The following is a 16,052-nucleotide window of genomic DNA, read 5'->3' as shown; positions in this document are numbered from 1 at the left end:
AAACTCAGCTAGGTAAATTTTCAAAAGCTTTTCATTTCCCTTGGCCAAAATGTCTCCCTTTACTGCTCCTCAACCTGAAATCTACTTCTTTTGGTAAACTTAGCCTTTCTCCTTGGAAAATAGTTACCAGGTGTCCTTTGAATCTATTAATAGATGAAGGGACATGTGAACTAACCTTACTAAAAGGAGAAATTCTGCATTATTATGAAGGACTTATTATCCACTAATGACTGATAAATTAGTGACATTCATTTCACAAGTGCACTCCAGTAGACAAAGACTTCAAAGATCATATCTTATAACCAGAAGACTTTTGTACATTGGAAAAGACATTAATTAAACACTCTTTCCAACAGTGCGTAACTTTGAATGGACATCTATCCATCTCTGACACTTGCCTCCACCTAATAGCAGAGATTAAAGACTTCTCAAGGATGAAAAGCTCATCAGAGATACACAGCTATCCCAAGACATTGACAAGGCCTGTATACCTACAAATTGATGTTGAACTTCATTAGATTGTCTTTACTGCTAATATTAAACATCATAATAGTTACACTTGTTCTTTAGGCTTTTCTCAAACCTTGTGTATATAGTCCAACTGTTAATAATTGCTAAAGGTGCACAAGATAACTTTTACCCTATTAATAAAGAGGTAATATGCAAATTGACCATCCTGCCCTTGCACAAGATGGCCACCCCCATGTGGACACAAGATGGCCACCACAAGATGGCTGGCAGGAGAGGGCAGTTGGGGGTGATTGGGCCTGCAGGGAAGGGTAATTAGGGGTGACCAGGCCAGCAGGGGAGGGCATTTGGGGGCAATCAGGCCTGCAGGGAAGGGTAGTTGAGGGCAATTGGCCTGGCAGGGGAACAGTTAGGTGTCAATCAGACTGGCAGGGGAGTGGTTAGGGGGTAATCAGACTGGCAGGCAGAAGCAGTTAGGGACAATCAGGCAGGCAAGCAGGTGAGTGATCCTAAACCAGCAGTCTAACATCTCCCAAGGGGTCCCAGATTGGAGAAGGTGCAGGCTGGGCTGAGGGACACCCCCTCCCCAGAGCAAATTTTGTGTTCTGGGCCTCTAGTGTTATCAATAATGCTCTTTTTATGGTTTATCCTGAAATTTAGAAGAAACACTATTGCAAAAAGAAGGAAAGTGGTATTTTTTTAAGAGAAGTTAAAAGGAAGTAGTTTGTCCTAATAAGCTGGTTATTTCTGAATGGGTAGAAAGAGACAAACTAAGAACAAGGGAAGTTGTAGAAAATGTGGAAAAAGAATATTGAGAAAAGAATCTTAATGCATAAAGGCCAGTACCTAATCATGGGAACGTACTTACCCTCTAACTGAGCAAGTACTACTAATTATATCAATTTAGATGGAAGCTGAAATGGCTCTAAAAACATGGCCCTATGATATCTGCTGCTGAGGCACAGAAAATTTACTTAAAAACTTTTATCATCTTTCTGGCCTCTGGAATTTTTAGATGACAATTGCATTTTGCAGCATTGTGTTCTTACCCCAATTAAAAGTTAAGTTTACAGTTTCCAATTGCACAACTAGTGGAAATCAGATTAATAATGAACCGAACTTGTGTGCTTCCAATAGAAAAAAAGATGGGCCATAGTAAATAGTCAGATTATGAAAACTGAAGAGGTGTGTAGTGTGCTTTTAAACTATAAGTAAATGTTATACTAGATGAAAAATATAGAAAAGTGAGACAGAGGACAAAAATTGGATCCTGATAGCTTATAGGTTAAAATGGTGCAATTTTTCTTAATGAAGGCCTGATTGTTTTCCATGTACCTGCTTTTTACTTTTGAGAAAAGAAAATTCTGCCTTGATTTCCATCCCCAATGGTCCATTGTTCAGCAAGACAAACACACTGAGACTTCCTAGAAATGAGCCTTCCTAGCACCATGAGACCCCATTATCCAACTAAAGGTTGGTCATCAAAATGGGAAGTGTGGATGGAAAAGGGGCCAAATACTAAATCTGAAAAGCTCAGGGAAGGCCTGTATGGTGGTCTTGCAAACTCAGAGACCTAAAGTAACCACAAAGAATAATCTGAAATTAAACTTTAATTAAAAGCTTTTAAACTATAAGTGGGTAGTTATGTCCTAGGTTGGTATCTTCACTGACAAGGTCAACCTTTACCTTAACTGAGCCTATCTGTCTTTTTGCATCCATGATAATATACCCTTGAAATATCTGGGAAACTAGTCATTTCCCTTTTTCTGGACTCCTTAGGGCACAACCTAATGTACCTGGATACCAGAACAGATACCACAAATTTCTTCATTGTTATTGTTATCATGTTAACTATTGACTGTTAATTATTCTATACCCACCTATCAGTATGTGTCTATCATTTAATTTTTACCCAATCACAAAAGTCTCTTCCCCCCACCTTGCTTTCTCCTGCCTCTCTAATCTATCACCAATAGACTTCATGTAACCCACCTACGTCCCCTCCTTTGATTGCAATGTATAAAAATAGATGAAAAAAAACACCATTCTCTGGTGCATTATCCCAATCAGTTGAGATACTGCTTTCTGGCAATTAATTGTCAACAGTTTGGCTCAAGTAAACTCACAAAAATTCTTTACAGGTTTGAATGTTTTTATGTTAACATCACTTAGTTTTATAATTTTCCATTGAAAGAGGAGATGTAAGTGGGTTACATGAAATCCATTGATGATAGATTAGGGAGGTGGGAGTGTTGTATCACAAATCAGTGAGCTGGACAAGACACCTAATGAGCCAATTAGTTAGGAGTCATCTTTATGACGATGAGCAGATTACCTCTATCAAATTCTGAACTAACACAAGAGGGAGTATTTCTTTTTTTATATCCTTCTAGTTCTTTGTGTAAGACAGCTTGTAACGTTAAATACCTATTATATATAATCAAACACCTGTAATATCTATACAGACAACTTGTAACTTTGAGTACATATCATAACTATATAGACACCTGTAACCTTGGATGAACAAACACTTGTCAGGCTATGTGAATTAATATAGTGTATCAGCCCTTTAGATGGCTTGCTTGCAAGGTTTATCTTTTTCTATTATTTGAACTAAAAAAACAAAACCAAAGTAATTTTACAGAATAACAGACTGTCTTAAAGTGACAGTTTATAATGACAGAGTTTACAGAACAAGGGATTATCAGAGAATTCAAACAGCAGTTTTCTATACAAGATGGAAGTTACTATGATTCAGGAGAAAGCAAATCAGGGAAACCGCTGGGATTGGATAAAAAGTGAAATGATGGATACATGCTTCCTTTGCATAGGTCAGTACAGGGTAGTTAACAGTCGACAATACACAATAACAATTAGAATGAGGAAATTCCTGTCGGGGTGCCATTTGTTGTGTCCTGGGGGATCCAGAAAAAGGGAAGTTGTAAGTTACCCTGACATTCCACAGGTGTTATCTAGGATGCAAAAAGACAATAAGGCTCATTAAAGATCGAAGCTGATCTTTGTCATGGGAGATCCTGCCTAGGACATGACTATTCACTATAAACTGCTTTTTTTTTTCTTTTTAAAATATATTTTATTAATTTTTAGAGAGGAAGGAAGAGGGAGCGAGAGATAGAAACATTAATGAGAGAGAGAATCTTTGATTGGCTGCGTCCTGCACGCCCCCTACTAGGGATCAAGCCAGCAACCTGGGCATGCGCTCTTGACTGGAATCAAACCTGGGACCCTTCACTCCACAGGCTGATCTCTATCCACTGAGCCAAACTGGCTAGGGCTAAACTGCTTTTTTTAATTAAGGGTTTTAATTTCAGACCATCCTTTGTGGTTACTTTATGTCTCTTGAGTTTGCAAGGCTGCCACACAGCCCTTTCCTGGTTTAGTCAGTTTAGTGTGCGACCCCTTTTCATCCACACTACTCAGACTCTTCTGATGTCTCCCTGCTTTTTGAAGCTCATATTAGCTTTCCAGTGTCCTTCAAATACATCCACCTCCGAGTCCTCAACCTCATTCCTCAGAATTGCTAACCCTAGCATTCCTGCCCCCTCCCAACCTTCAAGCCTTTGCAAGTGCTCTGTTCCTCCAGTGTGCCTTCTCCCTGCGCCCCCACCAGTTTTAGTCCTACCTGACCCACCTCCACCAGGTGCTCTTGACCTCTCCCTTCTCTGCCTCTTCTTATGGATCACTCTGGGGAGTCCAGTCCCACTAGGCAGTGTGCTCCCCAACAACTGGAGCCTCCTCTGAATGCCAGCACCAGCCCTTGCTGGGATCCCAGAGGGCTGGCTGGTTGTGCAGTCTCAGCACTTGGCTCTGAGCAGCATCTCCAGCACCTGCTTTCAAAAGTGCTCAGTTTTCTCCTCCCAGAAAAGCAACTTCTTCCAGCCTTCCAGGTCTGGCCCAAGTCCCTCCTCCCACCTGTAATTCCAGAATCAAAGAAGCCCATCCCACCCCCACCTCTCCAGGGCAGGCTCACAGCGGGTCTGCGGGGCCCCACACAACAGACAGGACAGATTATCTCCAGAGAAGCCTCTCTACTCCCAAACCATTTGCCGGAAATTTGATCTCCTTGGCCCTCAGAGTCACTTTGGTGGAGAAGTCTGCAGAGTACTTTGATGGCTGAGTTCCCCAGCTGTGGTTGTGGTGGGCTAAGGAACCCCATACCTACTCTCATTTGTTACCATCCATCACATTGGGGGAGGGGTAGAGGGGGAAAGACATTGCCTGAAGAGTTGCATCAAGCCCTAGGGTAACCACCAGCTAAGCCTTTAATATCCCAAACCACACCTTAGCTGCCCAGCTGGGCTGATGACCCTGAACAGGAGGGGGAAGTTCATTGCACTTTCAATAGGGCTTTGGAGCTCAATTTTAGATATGATCCATTTCAGGAGGACCAAAAGCCCACTCAGAGAACTTTCTCTTCAATCCCTCATAGCCCAGTCCATGCCCAGAAGAAGGCTGACGTTCTGGGGTAACTGTGCTCACAACCACACTCCCTCAAAGCTGCAGGGACAGTCCCCTGATCCCCATCACTGAGCCTTGGATGGGCTTAGGCACACCATGCTTATATCCCTCTAGGAAGGTATACCTTCCTAGAGGGATATAAACAAGACTAGAGAAGGGAAAATGACTCATAAGGTGCTAAAACGTGATGCTAGGCAGGCAGGAGGGATGGGAAGTAAACATGAGGGCCCTAAATTCCCAGAAGAAGGACACCTGAGGCATCTTCTTCCTCCCAGAAGGAGAAAGAGGGGAAGCTCAACAATCCCAAAGTTTAGGACATGAGATTGGCTTCCAATGATGGTAAAGAACCCAGAATAGCGGACACAGCAATGAGGATGGTGTCAGGGCTGTGTCTACTCAGTATAAGGAGGGGTGGGGAACCAGCCCAAGCAAAGCTGAAAGGGATCCATTGGCTCTGACCTGACCAACTGTCTTGCCCTGGGAAAGGATATTTACACAAAAAGAGTTAACCCCACAATACAAAGAGAGAATTAAACTTTGCCCAGTTTTAGGACTACCCTCTAGGAATACCTGCCTATACTGTATATGCAGAGAAAATGCTCAAGGCTGTTGGTAACCAAGCCCACTATATATCAATAAGCTTTGCTATGTTAATACAGTAGATACTACTCAGCTGCCACAAAGAAGGAGGCAATATTTCCTTACAGATTGACTTGGTAGAACCTCCAAGATATAATGCCGTGTAGCAATAACTAAGAATGCAAGTTGCTAAACAATATGTAAATCACAATCCCATTTTATGTTCCTTTAAGCTAGCTATACATAAAAAATTAATCTGTCAGACACACAGAAAATTTTCATAGTGGTCACATGCAGGGAAGGAATAAGTTTGAGGAAATCAAGAGGATATCACTTGTTTGAAATGTGTACTTAAAATCTAGCTGTGTAATAAGCAAAAGACATCATGAGACTGTGTTGAAGCCTATTGTAAAGGCATCACTGAGTTGTATGAAATGGATTCCATCCACAGCTTTCCTCAAAGCTAGATGCAGTCCTGAAACTAAGTATTAGCCAATGAGATGGAGAAAGAAGTGTTTACAATAGCTTCTAATAGAGGTGTTCTTTAAAAGAGAGGTGAATTCTTTCCCTTCCTCTTTCTTCTAGCTAGTTGACATGTAGTTGTGATGGCTGAATCTCAAGCAGCCACCTTGACCAAAGAGGTGGAGGTAGTGAGTTAAACATGATAGAGCAGTAAGTTAGCTATAAAGACAGAGTATGAGCTAAGACCAGATCTTGGGACCAGAGGAGACCTCAGGGACCACCATTCTATCCATACTTATCATCAGACACAAAGGAAATTGAGACCCAAAGATTTTCCAGGGACAGCAACTGAGCTAGATGTTTTGCCCAAGATTCCCACCATCATCACAGCCCCACCCACAGGGCTCTTTCTCTAGAAACCTCTTTCCCAAACAAAGTAGGAGATTAAAAATGGCAGCAGAGCCAAAACCAGTTTGGCTCAATGGATAGAGCATCAGCCTGCAGACCTAAAGGTCCCAAGTGGGCTGAGTGCACAATCTTGTTGTAGTTAAGCCTTGATTGCTATTGATATCACTGGGAGCAATTGACCTCCAGGCCATTTGGCTGGGAAGACCAGCTGGGTATACACTGGAAGATCTGTAGTGCAGGAGACACCCTTATGGGGCAGGGCTTATTTTAGTGAGGCTTTGTTGCTCATTGAGTCTGTTCCTTAGTGTGTCTCTTATGGATATGAAGAGTTGTAATCTGGATGGTCTCACTCTGACCACGATTCTTGGATCTCCAAGAAGGTGCAAAGTCAGCCACTGCCTGATGCCACCTAGTAGGAGCTACAGAAAGGTCTGCAGATTCCTCTTCTTTGTTTGGGGTTTGAAAGTGCCCAGATGAGGCCCAGCTGTGAAGCAATGCAAGCTGCTGTGGAGCCTTGGGCCTTCTTTTGGAAGCTTTGGGGTTCTTTGACCCAGCTGCAGTTTATGCTTTAAATTGTAAAAGGCCAGTCCCTTCATATGCAAAAGCCTCTGCCCACAGCTTGAATGGGGTTGTAAATTGGGTGGGGTAGGGTATCAGGGACTCACCAAGGCATGCAAACAGCAATGTCCCAAAGAGGCCCCCGGGTCTCTGTGTCCCACAAAACCATGCTGGAATAATGATCTTTGCAAGCACCTCTGAGAGAAAGTCGCCCTCATGTTCCAGACCGATGCCAGACAGTCAGTTTCTCTCCATACGAGTCTGGATCCTGAATTTCATCTGGAACTGGAGTTTAGAGCAGTCGGGAGCTTGTATCTCCCTCCCAACTGAAAAAGACAACAGCATACCCAGTTGCCATCACCTTTAGCGTGCATCTCCATACCTCCATACTTCCACACCTCCACACTTCCTACTGGACTCAATGCACTTTTTTCTTTCCTTCTAGTTGTAGAATTTTTACTTAACCAGCCTTCCCATGGTTCTGGATGATATTTGTTTTGTCTTTTAGTTGTATTTTTAAGATGACTGTGCATGGCAGCAAGTTCAGGTGTTTACCTATGTCACCATCTTGGTTGTCCACATGTAACATTATTATATTTAAGATCATTTTTCTTGAAACATTAAGGTTTATTGCATCTAACATTATTATATTTAAACTGGAGGCCTGGTGTACAGCTCTTATGTGATACTTGGCCTGCTGGGGCCACCTGTGTGAGGAAAATAAATGAATGTAAACATGTGATCTCCCACAAACTGTTCACTTTCTTTTATAAATACTAGAGGCCCAGTGCACGAAATTCATGCACAGAGGGAAAGGGGGTCTCCTCAACCCAGCCTGCACTCTCTCCAATCCAGGACCCCTTGGGGAATGTCTGACTCCCAGGGATCAGGCCTAAACTGGCAGTCGGACATTCCTCTCACAATCCGGCACTGCTGGTTCCTAACTGCTCACCTGCTTGCCTGTCTGATCATCCCTAACTGCCCTTTCTGCTAGCCTGATCATCCTTAACCACCTCTGCCTGCTGGCCTGATCAGCCCTAACTGCCCGCCCCCCTACTGGCCTGGTCACCTCTCACTGCCCCCCTTTGCCAGTCTGATTGCCCCTTACTGCCCCCCTGCTGGCCTGGCCACTCCCAACTGCCCCCTGACAGCCTGACCACCCCTCACTACCCCCCATTGGCCTAGTCAGCCCTCATTGCCCCCTGCTGCCAGTCTAGTTATCCCTCATAGCCCCCTCTCCCCCCCTGGCCTGGTTGGCACCAACTGCCCCCCTCACCCCTCACTGCCTCTGCTGCTGGCTTTGTCACCTCATGCAGTCTGATATTCAGTTGTTTGGTTGCCCCTCACTGGCCCTCCCCCCTCTCCCCCCATTGGCCTGGTTGCCCCATGTAGTTTGCTGTTCAGTTGTTACTATGAGGGTGTCCTGACAATTTGCATATTACCCTTTTATTAGTATAGACTTGTTTTTCTTGAAATAAAAAAAGGAAAAAAAGAAATGCTAAAGAGTCTGCTGTAATGAGAATAAACAAAGAGCAAAACATAGGCATACAAAATTAGAATGGCATTAAATAAGTACCTATCAATAATAACTCTAAATAAAAATGATTAAGTGCTCCAGTCCAAGAGCTTAGTGTAGCTGAATGTATATAAAAACATGGCCCAACTATATGCTATCTAGAAGAGTCTGATCTTGGAACAAAAGACACACAGAGATGAGAGTGAAGGGATGGCAGAACTAATTTTCATGCACATGGAAATGAAAAAAAAAAAAAGCTGCAGTAGCAATACTCATATTTAACAAAATAGACTTCAAAATGAAGGCCATCACAAGAGACAACAAATTACATAATACTAACAGGATCAATCCAACAAGAGGATATAACCCTGGTAAACACATATGCACTCAATATTGGAGAACAAAATATATTTTAAAAACGTATAGAGGACTTTAAGGGAGAGATCAACAACAATACAGCCACAATAGGGAACTTTAACACCATGCTGACTTCACTGGATAGATTTTCAAGACAAAAACTTAACAGAGAAATAGTGACTCTAAAGGACACACTGGATCAAATGAATTTAATTGACATTTTAGAACATTGTACCCCAAAGCATCAGAATAGTCATTATTCTCAAGTGCACATGGATCATTCACAAAGACAGACCATATGTTAGGACACAAAACAAGTCTCTACAAGTTCAAGACAGTTGAAATCATATCAAGCATCTTCTCAGAGAATAGTAGAATAAAATTAGAAATCAATTACATTCAAATACATGGAGGCTAAATAGCATGTTATTAAGCAATGAATTGTGCCAGAAGCCAATTCCAGCATGTCATAATTACAAGAGTTTCATCAAAAGGTTGATGAAACTTGGGGGGGCTCAACAAGTTACATATGAGTTACATATGTAATTACCTGTTGGAATGGCTGAAAGGCACTTCCCCCAAACCTTAATAGGATGATTGTTTGCTGCCAGACAGCTCAGGACATCTTAATCTACATATTATTGCCTCCTGTTGGCCAAACACCTGAACAGCCATAGGCTATTCCCCAATCTGATAATACTTCTGTACTCTACCCTTTGAAGTGTATTATCTCCACCTTGCCCTAGGACAAATTGTGTTAATAAAAAGCAAGGGTCCTGAAACAAGAACTTCTTAGCTCCTTTAGCTGAAGCTCCTCTGACCCCCAATTGCCTTTCAAAAGTATCTTTCATCTCTGGACTCTTATTTAATCTACACACAGCCTTTCTCCAGATTGCTGAACCCTTTGTAATGCTGGAACAAGAACCCCAGCATTAGAATTGGTTATCAATGAGATCAAGAAAGAAATCAAACCTTCTTGGAAACAAATGAAAATGAACACACAACAACCCAAAATCTCTGGGGCAGCAAAAACAGTCCTGAGAGGAAAGTTCATAGCACTACAGGCCTACCTCAAGAAATAATAAAGATCATCAATAAACTATTTATCCCTGCAACTTAAAGAACTGGAGAGGGAATGAGAAAAGCCAGAGTAAGTAAAAGGAATAAAATAATAAAGATTAGAACAGAAATAAATAACATAGAAACTAAAAAATATATATACAAAAAAAAAATGAATGAAACCAAGAGCCAGTTCTTTAAAAGGATAAACAAAATTGATGAACGGTTAGTCAGACTCATCAAGAAACAAAGAGAGAAGACCCAAGTAAATAAGATCAGAAATGAACGTGGAGCAATAACCACTGACATCATAGAAATACAAAAGATTGTAAGAAAAATGCTATGAACAACTATATGCCAACAAGCTGGACAATGTGGATGAAGTGGATAAATTCCTAGAAAAATACAATTTCCCAAAACTGAATCAGGAGAAATCAGAAAATCTGAATAGGCCAATAACAACTGATGAAATAGAAGCAGTAATTTAAAAAACTCCCAGCAAACAAAAGCCCAATTCAGAAGGCTTCACAGGGGAGTTTTATGAAATATTCAAAGAACTAACACCTATACTCCTTAAACTATTTTTAAAAATCTGAGAGGAAGGAACACTTCCAAACTTTTTTTTTTAATGAGGCCAGCATTATCCTAATTCCAAAATCAGATAAAGACACTACAAAGAAAGATAATTATAGGTCAATTTCCCTGATGAACATAAATGCTAAAATCCTCAACAGAATATAAGCAAATCGTATCCAGTAATATATTGGAAAGATCATACACCACAACCAAGTGGGATTTATTCCAAGAATGCAAGCATGGTATAACATTTGCAAATCAATAAACGTGATACATCACATAAGCAAAATGAGAGATAAAGGTCACATGATCAGATCAATCAATGCAGAAAAAAGCCTTAGAAAAATCCAACATCCATCTATAATAATAAAAGGGTAATAAGGATGTCCTTCCAGTCAAAGCCAGGATCGGATCAAAGGAAGCCAAAGGGAAGCCACCAGAGTCCCAGGTGCTGGAGGGAAGCCAGTGCTGGCAGCTGGGGGAAAGAAGACCTACTCTTGCATGAATTTTCATACATCAGTCCTCTAATATTTAATAAAATCTCTCAGCAAAGTGGGAATAGAGGGATCATACCTCAACATAATAAAAGCCATATATGACAAGCCTACAGCCAACATCATACTCAATGGGCAAAAACTAAAACCATTTCCCCTAAGAATTAGAACAAGACAAAGGTGCTCACTTTCACCACTCTTAATCAACACTAGAGGCCTGCTGCATGAAAATTCATGCACTGGAGGGGGTGGGCGGGAGGTGACCTGGCAATTAGGGGAAGGTGACACCCCCATTACACCCCTGCTGCTGCTGCCACTGCCAGCAGTGCAAGCCTTGGCCCAGCCCTGGTTACCTGTGCCTCGGGCTGGCCCTGGGCAGCTGGGCAGTCACCATTCAAGGTTTGCCTGCACCTTGGGCTGGCCCTGGGTGGCTGGACAGCTGCCATCTGAGGCTTGCTTGTGCCTTAGGCCAGCCCTTGAAGGCTAGGGGACTAAGGGGATTGGGAGACTCTGGAGATAGGCATGTGTCATGTGCCTGCCATCCCAGTGGGGCTGAGGGGACTGGGTGTCACCATCTTGTGGAAGTGGGTACCTCCATCTTGTTGCTGTGGATGCTGCCATCTTTGAGGGTGTGGCTGTCAATTAGCATAATCCTCCTTATTGGCTATGGGTGCTGCCATCTTTGCAAGGGTGTGACAGTCAATTAGCATATTCCCTCTATATTTGGTAGGATATTACTAAGATTCATAGCCACAGTAATCAGACAAGAAAAAGAAATCAAAGCTGTTCAAATTGGAAAGGAGGAAGTAAAACTGCCATTATTTGCAGATGACATGATATTATACATACTAAACCCCAAAGACTTCACCAAAAAACTATAATACTAGATTTATTTTTTAAATAAATCTTTATTGTTCAGATTATTACAAATGTTCCTCTTCCCCTCCACCTCAATTGCTCCCCTCCACCAAGTTCCCACCCCACCCTCTGCCCTTTCCCCATCTCCCATTGTCCTCATCCATAGGTGCACAGTTTTTATTCAGCCTCTTCCCGTACCCCTCACTCCCCTTTTCCCTGAGAATCGTCAGTCCATTCCCCTGCCATACCTCTGATTCTATTATATTCACCAGTTAATATTGTTCATCATATATTTTTTTAATTCCCCTGGCTTTTAGTTTCACTTTTTGATATTTACATATTTGTTGTTCATAATTTTTATCTTTATCTTCTTCCTCTTCCTAAAGAACCTCCTTCAGCAATTCATATAATTCTGGTTTGGGGGTGATGGACTCCTTTAGCTTTTTATTATTTGTGAAGCTCTTTATCTGGCTTTCAATTCTGAGTGATAGCTTTGCTGGGTAGAGTATTTTTGGCTGTAGGTTCTTGCTATTCATCACCTTGAATATTTTTTGCCATTCCCATCTGGCCTGCATGGTTTCTGTTGAGAAATCAGCTGACAATCGTATGGGTGCTCCTTTATAGGTAACTACCTGCTTTTCTCTTGCTGCTTTTAATATTTTCTCTTTGTCTTTTGCTCTTGGAATTTTAATTATGATGTGTCTTGGTGTGGTCCTCTTTGAATTCCTCTTGTTTGGGGTTCTGTGCACTTCCTGGACTTAAGTCTATTTCTGTCACTATTTCTTCTAATATATTCTGATTTTGGTTCTCTTGAAATTGTCCCAGAGGTTTCTTACACTATCCTCAACTTTCTGGATTCTCTTATCTTCTTGCTTCTGGGAAGGAGTGTCCTCTGGCTCTTAATGTTCCAAATCTTTGTCTTGATTCTTGCGATCTTCCAGACTGTTTTTAGGACTCTGTGTAATATTTTTTTATTTCAGACAATGTTTTCTTTATTTCTAGTTGATCCCTTTTTATTTCTAGTTGATCCCTTTTCATATCCTCATAAGTCTCATTTATTTTATAGGCCTTTTTTTTTTAGAGATTCTTGAAAAACCTTATAACAGTAGTTTTGAACTCAATGTCCATTCTTTTCTTTTCCTCCATCTCCTTCCTTTGTGTCCTGCCTCTCCTCTGCATTTTAGCTTCTTCCCTGATTTTATGGAATAGTTTTGTGTGCTAGGTGTTCTGGTAGAGCTCAGTAGCACAGCCTTCCCAGTTACTTGGAGTGGACAGTCTTGGTGTAGCTCTTTGTGGGCTGTGTGTGCAGTCTTGTTGTTAAGCCTTGCTTGTTGTTGGTATCACTGGGAAGTGTTGATCTCCAAGCCAATTGGCTGTGAGGATCAGTAGTGTCTCAGCTAGGAGGGCTTCTGTACTCTGCTTGGATGGGGTGGAGTCTCAGGGTAGTGCATACAAGCTTTGGAGAGTCCAGCAAGATTGGTTGCAGGCGCGCGCACCTCTTTGTTATAGGCGAAGACAAACTTTGGATTCGTCCCTTCTCCGAAGATTTCTATTCACAGTGAATGAGAAAGCCAGCCTCCAGGAGGGCTTCCGTGCTCCGCTTGGATGGGGTGGAGTCTCAGGTGGTGCTGACAAGCTTGTTTCTTGTCAACCCTGCAGTAATGGCTGCTGGCTTCACACACCTCTGAGAGATCTCTGCCCACTGCCTGATAGTCTGGCCTCTCCTGACTGGGGCTGTCAATCAGAGCAATAGGGTGGTTCTATTTTCCTCCCAAACAAGAAAGCCAGCTGCGTAATAGCTGTCCACCCTCTCTGCGTGCCTGGAGTGAGCCAGCAGTGAGCCAGTGGCTGCCTTTTCTCGCACACAGTTTTCTGCACCTTTACAGTTCTCGAGACTCAGTGTGCCTTCTTTCTCCTTCCCAGATGGTACAGCCTCCTCTCAGCCAGGCATCCAGGTGCTTCGAGGCGATGTTTCCCCTGTTTTCCAGCTCTAAATTCAAAATTGTTGTTATAGGCTGCATTCAGGTGGCTACCCTATGCCACCATCTTGGTTTCTCCTACTAGATTTAATTTAAATGCACTTGGTAATGTAACAGGATACAAAATCAACACCCAAAAATCAATGGCTTTTTTTATACACCAATAATGAATTCTCAGAAAGAGAAACTAAAGGAACAATCCCATTTACCACTGCAATTTAAAAAAAAAAAAATTAAGATACTTTAGAATAAACCTAACCAAGGCAAAAGACCTGTGCTTGGAAAACTACAGGACGTTAAAAAAAAAAAAAAGACCAGATCAAGGAAGGTGTAAACAAGTGGAGGAATATACCGTGCTCATGGCTTGGTAGAATCAACATTATTAAAATGTCCATACTACCCAAGGCAATCTACAGATTCAATGCAATCCCTATTAAAACACCAATGGCATATTTCACAGACCTAGAACAAACTCTCCAAAAAATTTATATGGAATCTAAAAAGACCCCGAATAACTGCAGCAATCTTGAGAAAGAAAAACTAAGTTGGAGGAATCACAATATAATATTTCAAGTTATACTACAAAGCCATTATAATCAAAACAACCTGGTACTGGCACAAGAACAAGCATATAGATCAATGGAACAGAACAGAGAACCAGAAATTGATTCAAGCTGTTTTGCTTAATTAATATTCGACAAAGGAGACAAGAGCATACAATGGAGTCAAAAGAGTCTCTTCAATATATACTGAGTGGCCAGATTATTATGATTTCTGAATGCATAATAATCTGGCCACTCAGTGTATAGTGTTGGGACAATTGTACAGGTAATACAAAAGAATGAAACTAGATCACCAACTTACATCATACACAAGAATAAGCTCAAAATGGATAAAAGACCTAATGTAAGTCATGAAACCATAAAAATCCTAGACGAAATCATAGGTAGCAAAAATCTCAAACATCTCTCATAGCAAAATATGTATGGATACATCTCCTAAGGCAAAGGAAACTAAGGAGAAAATAAACAGATGGGACCACATCAAAACAAAAAGCTTCTGCACAACAAAAGAAATCATCAACAAAATGAAAAGAGAGCCCACTGTATGAGAGAACAGATTTGGTAATGATACATCTGATAAAGGCTTAATATCCAAAATATACAAGAAACTCATACAACATAACAAAAGGAGGACAAACAATCCAATTAAAAAATGGGCAAAGGCAGGCTGGGAGCGTCCAGGCCAGGAGCGGCCGGGTCGGGTGCGGCCAGGCCCGGAGCAGCAGCTGCCAGGCTGGGAGTGAACAGGCCCGGAGCAGCAGCAGCCAGGTTGGGTGTGGCCAGGCCCTGAGCAGCAACAGCCAAGCCCGGAGCAACCAGGTTGGGAGTGGCAGTGGCCAGACCCGGAGCAGCTGGTTGTGGAACGAACCAGAGCAACAGAGGCCAGGCCTGGAACATCCAGGCCCGAAACAGCTCGCTCCTTGCCTGCCCCCGCCCCAAGGCTGCCTCTCAGACATGGCTGGAAACTTTTGCAGGAACTTGAGGGTCTGCTGAATCAAGTGATGAAGGCTTAGATCTAGATATGTTGAGTTAGTATAGCGCTGGGGTGTTGATCTGTGAGTGCCTTGTGCGGGGCCTGGATGAGGTTGGTTGACCTATTTTGAAGTGTCTTTTGTTTGAAGTGTATCTTTGGGCATGTGGAGGTATTGTTGATATCAGAAAATGCTAAGTAACTGATTTACTATCTGAAAAGGGATTTACTATCAGGGAAAGGGAGGGAGGAAGAGACTGAACATAAACTGTGCACCTATGGATGAGGACAATGAGGGAAGGGGGCGGAGGGTGGGGGGGGGAACCTGGTGGAGGGGGAAGAAATGAGGAACCTTTGTAATAATATGAACAATATAGATTGATTTATTAATAAAAAAAAAGAAATCAAGTGAAAAACAATTTAAGGATCTTACAATGTAATATTCTCAACAAATACTTAAACAAGTTGATTGGTAAAGACAAGAAATGCTGGATATTTTCACAAACCTCACAATTATAAAAATAAATAATTTTCTTGAATCGTAAAAAAAAAAAAAAAAAAAAAAAAAAAAAAAAAAAAAAAAGACAAAGGACCTAAATAGAACCTTCTCCAAAGAGGACATACAGATGGCCAAGAGACATATCCTATATAATATCCTATATAATAAAACCTAATATGCAAATCGACCAAACGGCAGAACAACAAGCGGAACTACCAGTCGTTATG

The sequence above is a fragment of the Pipistrellus kuhlii genome, unplaced genomic scaffold (assembly GCF_014108245.1).
Source record: "Pipistrellus kuhlii isolate mPipKuh1 unplaced genomic scaffold, mPipKuh1.p scaffold_m20_p_1, whole genome shotgun sequence".
Classification (NCBI taxonomy): domain Eukaryota; kingdom Metazoa; phylum Chordata; class Mammalia; order Chiroptera; family Vespertilionidae; genus Pipistrellus; species Pipistrellus kuhlii.
This window is presented reverse-complemented; position numbering follows the sequence as displayed.